Source organism: Ceratotherium simum, chromosome 19 (assembly GCF_057802395.1).
Source record: "Ceratotherium simum simum isolate JZ-2026a chromosome 19, ASM5780239v1, whole genome shotgun sequence".
Lineage (NCBI taxonomy): Eukaryota > Metazoa > Chordata > Mammalia > Perissodactyla > Rhinocerotidae > Ceratotherium > Ceratotherium simum.
The window spans coordinates 38,157,307-38,170,332 of record NC_141918.1 but is presented as its reverse complement, the minus strand read 5'-3'; positions in this window follow the sequence as shown (position 1 = coordinate 38,170,332).

Sequence of the window (13,026 nt, the reverse complement as noted above, 5' to 3'; positions counted from 1 at the left end):
TAGGGCTGCCATAGCAAAGTACCACAAAATGGGTAAACAACTTACAACAACAGAAACTTATTCTCTACCTTTTTGGCGTCTAGAAGTCTGAAATCAAGGTATTGGCAGGGAGGGGCCATACTCTCTCTGAAACCTAAAGAGGAAAATATTCCTTGCCTCTCCAGTTTCTGGTAGCCCCAAGCATTCCTTGGCTTGCAGCCTCATCACTCCAATCTCTGCATCCTCCCTGTGTGTCTGTGTCTTCACAAGCCCTTCACCTCTGTGTGTGTGTCTAGGTTTGTCTCTTTTCTTCTTATAAGGACACTACTTCATATTGGATTAAGGGCCCACCCTACTCATATTAACTAATTACATCTGCAACAACTCTGTTTCCAAATAAGATCATGCTCTGAGGTTCCAGGAAGGATATACACTTTCAGGGAATATAATTCCACCCAGTACACCAAAGAACTAGCCACAAAATACCCTGGATCTAGAGTGTCTTTCAAACTTTTGAAGGTCAGATAATCTCTCCTATTTAAACTTTCCAGAGTATTGTAAGTGATTCTTGACCGTGTTAGGTCAGAAATTTTTAATTTTAGTGAAATCCGACTTATCTGTTATTTCTTTCATAGATTATGACTCTGGTGTTGTATCTTAAAAGTCATGGACAAACCCAAGGTTACCTAGATTTTCTCCTATGTTATCTTTTTGGAATTTTATTGTTTTATCTTTTACATTTAGTTCTATGATCCATTTTTGAGTTGATTTTTTTGAAGGGTGTAAGGTGTATGTCTAGATTCATATTTTTGTGTGTGGATGTCCAGTTGTTCTGGCACCATTTGTTGAAAGAGTTGGCTTTGCTCCATTGTATTGCCTTTGCTACTTTGTCAAATATCAATTCATGATGTTTATGTGGGTCTATTTCTGCTCTCTCTATTCTGTTCTATTGGTTAGTTGTTCTATTCTTTCACCAAAACCACACTATCTTCATACTGTAGCTTTATAGTAAACCTTGAAGTTGAGTAGTGTCAGTCCTCTAACTCCAATTCTACTCCAGTATTGTGTTGGCTATTCTGGGTCTTTTGCCTCTCCATATAAACTTTAGAATCATTTTTTCAGTATTTACAAAATAACTTTCTGGGATTTTGATTGAAATTGTATTGAATCTAAAGATCAGGTTGGGAAGAACTGACATCTTGGCAATATTGAGTCTTCTTATTGTGAACAAGAAATATCTCTTCATTTATTTAGCTCTTCCTTGATTTCTTTCATCAGAGTCTCGTATTTTTTCTCATATATATTGCGTACATATTTACATAAGTATTTTATTTTTTTGGTATTAAAGTGAATGGTAATGTGTTTTCAATCTTGAATTCCACTTGTTCATTGCTGGTAATAGGAAAGTGATTGACTTTTGTATATTAACCGATATCTTGCAACCTTGCTATAATCACTTATTACTTCTAAGAGGGTTTTTTTTTGTCAATTCTTTAAGATTTTCTACATGGACAATCATGTCATCTGCAAACAAAGACCACTTTATTTCTTCCTTTCCAATGTCTATACCCTTATTTTCTTTTCTTGTCTTACTGCATTAACTAGAATTTCCAGTACAATGTTGAAAAGTGGTGGTTAGACAGGACATCCTTTCCTAGTTCCTGATCTTAGCTGGAAAGCTTTGAGTTTCTCACCATTAAGTATCATGTTAGCTTTAGGTTTTTTGTAGATATTCTTTATCAAGTTCAGGAAGTCCTCATCTATTCCTAGTTTACTGAGAGATTTTATTATTAATGAATGTTGGACTTAGTCAAATGCTTTTCCACATCTATTGATGTAATCTTGTGATGTTTCTTCTTTAGCCTGTTGATATGATGAATTACATTATTTGATTTTTGAATGTTAGATTAGCCTTGCATACTAGGGGTAAATCCCACTTGGCCATAATGTATAATTCATTTTATACATTGTTGGATTTGATTTACTAATATTTTGTTGAGAATTTTTGCATCTATATTTATGAGAGATATTTGTCTATAGTTTTCTTTCCCTGTAATGTCTTTGGCTTTGTTATTAGAGTAATTCTGGCTTCATAGAATGAGTTAGGAAGTATTCTCCCTGCTTCTGTCTTCTAGAAGAGATTGTAGAGAACTGATATAATTCTTCCTTTAATATTTGGTAGAATTCACCAGTGAACCCATCTTGGCCTGGTACTTTCTCTATTGGAAGATTGTTAATTATTGATTCAATTTCTTCATATATATATAGGCCTATTCAGATAGTGTAATTCTTGTGTGAGTTTTGGCAGATTGTGAATTTCAAGGAATTGGTCCATTTTATCTAGGTTATCAAATATATGGGGTATAGAGTTGTTCATAGTATTCTTTTTTTACCCTTTTAATTCTTATGGGATCTCTAGTGATGTTACCTCTTTCATTTCTGATTTAGTAACTGTATGTTCTTTTTTTTTTTCTTAGCCTGGCTAGAGGCTTATTGATTTAATTAATCTTTTCATAGGACCAGCTTTTGGTTTTGTTGATTTTCTCTGTTGTTTTTCTGTTTTCAATTTTATTGATTTCTGCTCTAATTTTTATTATTTCTTTTCTTTTGCTTACTTTGGGTTTAATTTGCTCTTATTTTTCTAGTTTTCTAAGGAGGAAGCTTAGATGATTAATTTTAGATCTTTATTCTTTTCTGATATATGCATTCAAGGCTATAAATTTCCCTCTAAGCACTGCTTTTGTTGCATCTCACAAATTTTGATAAGCTGTGTTTTTGTTTTCATTTATTTCAAAATATTTTGAGAATTGCCAGCTCTCTTTCTATTATTAATTTCTAGTTCAATTCCTTTGTGGTCTTGTTACCACACAAAAGGCATGATCTGCTCACCGTGAGACAAAAGCCAATCATCAAGAGGCAAGATGGTGGAAAAGAAAGGGCAATTTTATTACAGCTTGCTAGCAAGGGGGAAGATGGCTGACTAATTTCTGAAAGAACCATCTTAAGGGGGCACAAAATCTTACAGCAGTTACATAGGCCATTGGGTTATAGGAGAGGGGGTTAGGAATATTGACCTTCTGGTGTTACAGACTGGGAGTGCACACCAGATCTTTCAGTTTTCATTGATGATGGCTATCAGCATAGATTCTCTGTTCTGGGGTCATCACATCCCTAAGGAACGCAAAAGGATAAAGTTATCATTTCATTACAGCTGGGAGGTACATGCACAAGCAGGGGTCATAAAATCTACAGAGCAGTTAGATATCCTGGAGGGTGCATATCTAGCTGGGTTAGTTTGTCAGTGGTCATTCAAAGTTACAACAGGGCTTCTTTTATACAATATGGCTTCCCTCATGTCAACCTCGTGTTGAGCTGGTATCAGTCTGAAAGCAGATGTCGTATGATTTCTATTCTTTTAAATTTGTTAAAGTGTGTTTTATGGCCCATAATGCAGTCTATCTTTGTGAATGTTCTCTTTGAGCTTAAGCGGAATGTGTATTCTGCTATTGTTGGATGAAGTAGTCTGTAGATGTCAATTACAGTCAGTTGATTGATGGTGTTGTTGAGTTCAACCATATACTTATTGATTTTCTGCTTGCTGGATTTGTCCATTGTGATAGAGAGGTGTTGAAATCTCCAACCATAATAGTGGATTCATTTATTTATCCCTACAGCTCTGACAGTTTTTACCTCATGTATTTGGACACTCTGTTGTTAGGCACATACCCATTAAGGATTGTTATGTCTTCTTGGAGAATTGACCCCTTATCATTATGTAATGTCTTTCTTTATCTCTGATAAGTTTCCTTTCCCTGAAGTCTGCTTTGTCTGAAATTAATATAGTTACTCCTACTTTGTTTCAATTAGCGTTAGTGTGGTATATGTTTGTCCATTCATTTACTTTTAATCCCTATCTCTCTTTATATTTAAAGTGAATATCTTGTAGATATCATAAAGTTGAGTTTGTTTACTTTTTATAATTGTAACTGATATGGTCAATATATAAATAAAAACATTGGCATATATAGGAGGCTAACACCTCTAACTATTTGAGCTTTAGTTCAATACCATTATTCTTTGTCCATGTTATCAAGTATTAGTATCAAGTAGTCAAAAACAAAACAAAACAAAACAAAAAACCAAGCTTCCAATCTATTGATCTATTCTTGGTATAAAACAAATCTCAGCATCCCCCCACTTGCTTATTTCTAGTACCTGTCATGCAACCAGTTTCACTGCAGAATAAAAGTACTGGAAGAATACAAAAAGACAAAAAGGACTAATCTTGCATCTCAATGACCTCTGACATTATAACAGCCTATCCTATTAGCTAACTCAGACTACACATTATCTAGGACTTTAGAAACAAACCAGTTCTTCTCTGGTGGTGCTATGTCTCACCACGTGGTTAAAGAAGAGTTTATGAGTTACAAACTCCCATCCCAAATTAGTGCCAGATAACTCTTAACTCTTGAAGAGGGGCTTCTAATTCTTTTTTAGTTATCAAGTTACCTTGCAAAAAAACACCTTTGCAGACTATCAATATACAACTTAATACCAAGTTATTTGTTGGGTGCTCCTTATATAACATGGGCCCCAGGTTCTAAATTTTTTAGTTTCATAGCCACTTTACACTATTAAAATTAATGAGAATCTGAAAGAGCTTTTGTTAATGTGGGAAATATATATGAAATTAAAGCTGAGAAAATTAATTTAAAATAATAATAAGAAACTCATTTTATGTGAACACAAAGAAAATATTTCTTATGAAAAATAGTTATGTTTTCCAAAACAACAAAACTATAAAGAATTGCATTTATTTATTTATTTATTTATTTTATTTATTTATTTTTAGAAAATATCTTTATTGTCTAGATTAGTATAACCTATCTGGATCTTCGTATCTGCTTCTGTATCCAAACTGTAGTCTCTGAAAAACTCCACTGTACATTCATGAGAGAATAAGAGTAAAAAAGGCAAATGGTATCTTAGTATTATTATAAAAATAGTTTTGAACTTAGAGGACACCTGAAAAGTTCTTGGGGACCTACTAGGCATCTCCAGACCATACTTTGAGAATGACTGACACAGGCCCTGTCTCTTAATCTGAATGAAGGTGTTTAATATGTCCTTGAATGAATGATGATCACATATCAATATCAATATCACAAATAATATTGTGGCTAAGCTTAGAAAAATTCAACATTTGTAAAGGAACAGGAAGGAGAAGATTGACTGCTATTGTTTTTAGTCTTCAACATTTCTGCATGAGCTTTTAACAACAGAGCAATTGGTGTAGTTCCCTGAGTGTATAGACTGGTAGAGAAATACCTTATTTTGTCAGATACTCAAGAAAATCCTCAATCTTTTTTCCCTGAACAAAAGGTATACTAGTTTTCAATTGACTCATAGTAGAGGAAATAACATAATTTCTTTCATGTAATCTCTTTTTTTCTTTGAAAATACCTTGGGAAATCTGTTGATAACTTCTTTGGTTGGATTTTTTTTTTGGTTGAATTGTTTTTATTGACTGCTTTTGCTGTGACATTAAAATGGAATGAATTAATTTCTTAAAAACAGTTTTCTTTTTAACTCTTCTTACGATAGAGTTTTTCTATGAAATCTAAGGAAAGGACTACACTGTTATTATATAAATTTTATTTTACTTTATTTTATTTATCTGAATATTTAAACTCTCTACAGTGACCATATATTATTTATGCAAATTGAGAGAAAAGTTAGAAAGAATATATAGAAAAGGAACAAAAATCCAAATAATGAGTAAGAAAATGATAGCTATGAAAGACAAAAATAGAGAACCTCCAAATGAGTGAAAACCAATAGCCAACATAGAAGAAAGACCTCTATGGGAAAATTGACAGGTTCCTATAGTTCATGAGAAAGTAAATTAAAAACAAAACAAAACAGGTATTTGTGAAATATATGAATTATTGGAGTAAAGAAAAAAAATCCCATCCCCCCAAATTGAGGTAAAATAAAGGAGGACAATCATTCTAGTAGGTGTAAAGTGACATCTCGTGGTCCTAATTTGCATTTTCCTAGTGACTAATGATGTTGAATATCTTTTCATGTGCTTACTAGTCATTCATACATATACTTTTCTGATATGTGTATTCAAGTATTTTGTCCACTTTTAAATTGGGTCATTTGTTTAATTTTTGAATTGTAAGTGTGTTTTATATATTCTGGATATAAGTCCTTCATCAGATTTATGATTTGAAAATATCTTTTCCCATTTTGTGGCTTGTCTTTCCATTTTGTTAATATCTTTTGATGAGCAAGTCTTAAATTTTGGTATAAGTCCAACTTATCATTTTTCTCTTTATTGAATGAGCTTTTGGTATTGGATTTGAAAATCTATGCCCGGCCCAAGGGCATGAAGATTTTCTCCTAAATTTTCTTCTAAGAGTTTTGTTGTTATTGTCCTCTTTTATTGTTGATAAGTATATGTAGGAAGTAGATGCCTTATAGATTGCTGGTGGGAATGTAAAATGATACACTACTTTGAAGAGGTTTGACAGTTTCTTTAGAACTTAAACATAAATTTACCATACAATCCAGCAATTACTCTATTTGTACATATATGTTCATAGCAGCATAATTTATAATAGCAAAAAGGTGGGAAAAAATATACATCCATCAGCTGTGAATGGATAAACAAAATACGGTATATCCATAAAATAAATTTTATTGTAAAAAAGAATGAAGTACTGATATATGCTACAACATAGAAGGATCTCAAAAAAATTTTAAGTAAAAGAAGCCAGATGCAAAATACCACATATCATATGATCTCATTTATATGAAATGTCCAGTAAAGGCAAACCTATAGAGACAGAAGATATATTAGAGGTAGCTTGGGGATAGGAGTAGGACAAGAGAGTGGCAGCAAATGGTCACAAGGAATCTCTTTAGAGCAATATAAAACTAATAAGTTTGAACATTTTTTTATATGCTTATTGGCCTTTTGTATATCTTCTTTTGTGAAGAGTCTGTTTAAATCTTTTGCCCATATTTTAAATTATGTCGTTTATCTTATTATTGAGTATTAAACCTCTTTATATATTCTGGATATAAACTAGAATTTAAGGCACTATTTGTCAGTAAAGATAAAAAGGATCACTACATACTAATAAATGATTCAATTCACTAGGAAGACATAACTGTAAACTTGTAGGCACCAAAGGACTTAGCTTCAAAATATGTAAAGCAAATATTGACAGAATATCAAGATAAATCTGTTCTCATGGTGGGAGATAACACACTTGTCCTAGTGATCAATAGAACAAGAAGACCAAACAATCATTAAGATTTAGAAGATGTGAATCACAAAACTAACAGGTTTAAGCTAATGGACATATATGCAATATTTCACTTAACAATTGGAGGAGAATACACATTGTTTTCAAGCACACATGGGACATTTACAAAAATGAGTCATATACTAGGAAACAAAGCAAGTTTTAATAAAGCAGACAACAATAACTATCCATAGGCAAATAAGTTGAAAAGCATACTATATATGAATTTTATAGCATAATATTCTGGCATTTGCTTGGAAATCTAGTGTTAAATATTATTTTCAAACATATGTTTGTTAGGTAAATAAAAAGTTTTAAATAACCCATAGATTAAAGAAGAAATAATAAAGGCTGGATTGTAATTAGTCTTTTGGTGGTGAATATGATGTAATCTATGCAGAAATAGAAGTATAATGATGTACACCTGAAAATTATGTATTGTTATAAACCAATGGTACCACAATAAAAATAAGTCATAAAAGAAGTTAAGAATTATATAGTACTAAATGTACTTCAAAACAATACATGTCAAACTTATGAATACAGCTAATGCTGAACTTAGAGGACCACCTATAGCTTTAAAATGTTAATTTAAATAAGGAAAAACGGCTTATAATAAATGATCTAAGCATTTAGCTTTTAAAAATTAAAAGAACAACATAATAAACCCAGAGAAATTAGAAGAAATGAACAAATAAAGAACAGTCATTAATAACATAGGTGGAAAACAGTCAAAAGAAGGGATAAAAAAATCAAGTCTGTTTTCTGAAAGATCTAAATAAATTCATAAAAATCACTCTGACAAAACTGAGCAAGAAAAAGAATAAAAGGCACAAACAAATAATACTAAGAAGGAAAATGGAGACCTAACTATAAATATAGGAGAAAAGACCATAAAAGATATTATTAGCAACTTATCATTAATACATTTTTATTTTATTATTATTTAATAATTTATTATTATTTTTATTATTATTAAATTTTAGGTAAAATTATTACATTTTTAGAAAAAGTAAGTTACAAAACTGATTCAAGAAAAAGTAGAATACCCAAATGGTTTTATATCTATAAGGAGAAAATTAATTAACTATTAAAAACTTTCTCACAAAAGAATAATTGGGGATTATATTTTGCATACTGCTCTCAGGGAAGTAACTTCTGGGAAGTACGTTTGAAATGAGTTCTGAATTATGTTAGAGGTAAAGAACCATGAAAATATCTAGGAGAACATCATTCAAGCAGAGGGAACAGCTACTGGGGAGGCGTTATATAGAGATAGCTTAGAGTATTTGAAGAGAAGCAAGTACTAGTATACCTGGACTACAGGGAGTCAGAGGGACAGTAGCTGGAGTATAAGGTCAAGGAGGCAGAAAGAGAACTCTTAGGTAGAGCTTTTTGTGTCATGGCTTACAGTAGAAATAAATGCTCTGTATAGGAATTTAAGTTTTATTCTGCATGCCATAAAAAGTCATTAGAGGATTTTATGTAAAGAAATGATGTGGTTTGATTTATATTTTTAAAAGATAATTCTGTTTTCTTGTGAATACACTATAGAGGGCGAGAATGGAAGAGGACATATAAGTTAGCAGGCTATCACAACATTCCAGGTAAGCACAGTTAGAGGTATGGTCAAAGGTCATAACGGAAGGGGAATATACATGCACAGATTTGGGATAAATTTTGGAGGAATACCTGACAGATGTAGTGGATATGAGGATTGCAAAATGAGAAAGTTAAAATGAGATAACATTTTCAAATGTGTCTAGAATATAATAAAATTTCAGAAGTAGCCAGTTTATAATACAGCCTGAATATATTTTAATTAATTCATAAAGTAGGGAAGATCATATAATGAATGACTTTTTGCATCAAATAACCATAAACATTTAGAAAATATATAGTTATAGGTGAATCAGAAGAGATTTCTAAGGTCCATTTCTAAGGCCAAAGAATGACAAATGCAGGACCTTCTATCAGTTGGAATTCTTTGAGGAATAGAATTTTTTTGAAACAATATTATTCACTTTTAGGACAACCAAGATGAATTTAGGGCCTTACCTAGAAAAATGTCTAGCTTTCAATGAGAAACACCATGTGTTGTGAAACCAGGGTTTACATGGAGGACCACAGCAATTCCCTTGCTCTCTTGGGATTGCTGAGGACAGAAGGCAGAGATGGTTTACACCACGACTTTAGTGAGAACTTGGCCATCAGTCTAACTAATTTAAATTAAAAATCACTTGCTTCAAAATACTTCTCTTGATTATTAAGGATTAGAAATGAGAATTGTAGGGTAGATTTTTTAAAAAATAGAAAAGACCGAAGTTCAATTATTACTAATCTAGATACTAGAATTCACTATAACAGAGCTCATGTTTGATTTCATATTTGTACTATATTCATTTGGAAAATAACTGTTCAACTTTGGGACCTCTGCTCAGGTGATAAAAAGAATGGTGAACATAAAAAGCGGCAAGAAATTCCATTGCCTGGAAGCCTAAGATGAGTTCCTGTTTATTGGGCTGTGTCTGTTACCTTAATTATAAGGTAAGTGGAAATATTTGCAAAGAAACAACCAATCTAATGCCACGAAGAGGCTAAATTATGCTTACAGTAATCATTAAAGACAATGACTACATGATTTAGTGATAAGTATATGCCAAGCATATTTATTACTGAGTGCTTGTATATTCAATTTTGTTATATTTTTTTTCAGTTTAACTAATATGTCAAAACTTTAGGTTATTATGTAATTATGACATTTAATCTATTGTCAAATGAGAAAATTATATAGAAATTTTCTGTTTTGTGGGAGTTTGGGTATATAACAATTCTTTACCTGAAAAGGTTATTGGCCCTATGCACAAAATTTCATTTTCCAATTCACTTCACTGGTTCAGTGCCAACCAATGCCTATCCACCACCAACCATCTGAAAGAAAGTGAAACACGATCTAATAATGTAAGACTTACTGGATGTTTGTCGTTGTGGAGAGAGTCTTCTGAGATAATCCATCAATTTCCTCTGAGATAATCCATCAATTTCCTTGTCTCTTACATGTCACGGTAATGGGAAGACAAAAACTTACAATTTTTCTATTTACCAATTGTTTTTCTTATGTTTATTTAAAAAAATCTTCCTTAACTAGATGTATCTGTTATAAAATTTTAGTCGTATAAGCTAATGTTGATTTAGATGATAATCTTGTAACAAAGCACCACCTTATTAATTTAGATTTACTTTAAAGTTTATTATACTTAGACGTGGATTGAATTTATACACCTCTGTGAGCTTTCTACGCAAAAAAAATTAAAATAAAATTACTAAGCAAATTAATGTGGGCATTTCATGAGCCAGGTACCATGCATAAGAAAAGCATTCTTAAGGGTGTGTTTATAATAAAGAAATCACAAAAGGAGGTCAAACAGGTTCTTCATTTAAGGACATTTTGCAGATGATAGGTATACCAAAAAAATCTGCTTTTCTTTAGAGGTATTGGATATTTCTACATTTTATTTTATTTATTTATTTTTATTGCCATAACATTAGTTTATAACATTATATAAATATCAGGTGTACATCATTATATTTTGATTTCTATATGGATTATATTATGTTCACCACCCAAAGACTAATTACAATCCATCACCACACGTATGTGTCTAATCAACCGTTTTGCCATCATCCCTCCCCCACTCCCCTCTGGTAAGCACCAATCCAGTCTCTGTCTGTATGTGATTGTTTGTTCTTGTTTTTATCTTCTACTTATGAGTGAGATCATACAATATTTGACTTTCTCCCTCTGACTTATTTCGCTTAGCATAATACCCTCAAAGTCCATCATGTTGTCACAATTGGCTGGATTTCATCGTTTCTTATGGCTGAGTAGTATTCCATTGTGTGTATATACCACATCTTCTTTATCCATTGGTCCCTTGATGGGCACTTAGGTTGCTTCCAAATCTTGGCTATTGTGAATAATGCTCCAATGAACATAGGGGTGCGTGTAGTTCTATGCATTCATGTTTTCATGTTCTTTGGATAAATACTCAGCAGTGGAATAGCTGGCTCATATGGTAGCTCTATTCTTAATTTTTTGAGGAGTCTTCATACTGTTTTCCATAGTGGCTGCACCAGTTTGCATTCCCACTAGCAGTGTATGAGAGTTCCCTTCTCTCCACATGCTCTCCAACACTTGATCCTGTCTTGTTATTTATAGCCATTCTGACCGGAGTGAGGTGATAACTCATTGTAGTTTTGATTTGCATTTCCCTGATAGTTAATGATGTTGAACATCTTTTCATGTGCCTGTTGGCCATCTGTATATCTTCTTTGGAGAAGTGTCTGTTCAAGTCTTTTGCCCATTTTTTAATTGGGTGGTTAGTTTTTTTGTTGTTGAGATGTATGAGTTCTTTATATATTTTTGATATTAACTCCTTATCAGATATATGGTTTGCAAATATTTCCTCCCAATTGTTAGGTTTTCTTTTCGTTTTGTTGATGATTTCCTTTGCTATGCAGAAGCTTTTTAGTTAGATGTAGTCCCATTTGTTTATTTTTTTTATTGTTTCCCTTGCCTGGTCAGACACGGTGCTTGAAAATATGTTGCCAAGACTGCTGTCTAAGAGCGTACTGCCTGTGTTTTCTTCTAGAAGTTTCATGGTTTCAGGTCTTACATTCAAGTCTTTAATCCATTTCTTGAGTTAATTTTTGTGTATGGTGTAACATTATGTTCTACTTTCTTTTTTTTTCATGTGGCTGATCAGTTTTCCCAACACCAGTTATTGAAGAGACATTCCTTTCTCCATTGTATGTTCTTGGCTCCTCTGTCAAAAATTAGCTCTCCATAGATGTGTGGGCTTATTTCTGGGCTCTCAATTCTGTTCCATTGATCTCTGTGTCTGTTTTAGTGCCAGTGCCATGCTGTTTTGGTTATTATAGCTTGGTAGTATATTTTGAAATCAGGGAGTGTGATACCTCCAGCTTTGTTCGTTTTTCTCAGGATTCCTTTGGCTATTTGGGGTCTTTTGTTGTTTCGTACAAATTTTAGGATTCTTTGCTCTATTTCTGTGAAAAATGTTGTTGGGACTTTGATAGGGATTGCATTGAATCTGTAGATTGCTTTAGGAAGTATGGACATTTTAACTATGTTAATTCTTCTAATCCAAGAGCATGGAATATGTTTCTATTTCTTTGTGTCTTCTTCAATTTCTTTCAACAATGTTTTATACTTTTCATTGTACAGTTTTTTTACCTCTTTGGTTAAGTTTATTCCTAGGTATTTTATTCTTTCTGTTGCAATTGTAAATGGGATTGTATTCTTAATTTCTCTTTCTGCTACTTCATTGTTAGTGTATAGAAGTGCAACTGATTTTTTATGTTGATTTAGTATCCTTCAACTTGACTGTATTCATTTATTATTTCTAAAAGTTTTTTGGTGGATTCTTCAGGGTTTTCTACATATGAAATCATGTCATCTACAAATAGTGACAGTTTCACTTCTTCCTTTCCAATTTGGACCCCTTTTATTTATTTTTCTTGGCTGATTGCTCTGGCTAGGACTTCCAATACTATGTTGAATAGGAGTGGTGGAAGTGGGCATCCTTGTCTGGTTCCTATTCTTAGAGGGATACTTTTCAGTTTTTCACCATTGAGAATGATATTAGTTCTGGGTTTGTCATATATGGCCTTTATTATGTTGAGGTACTTTCTTTCTATACCCATT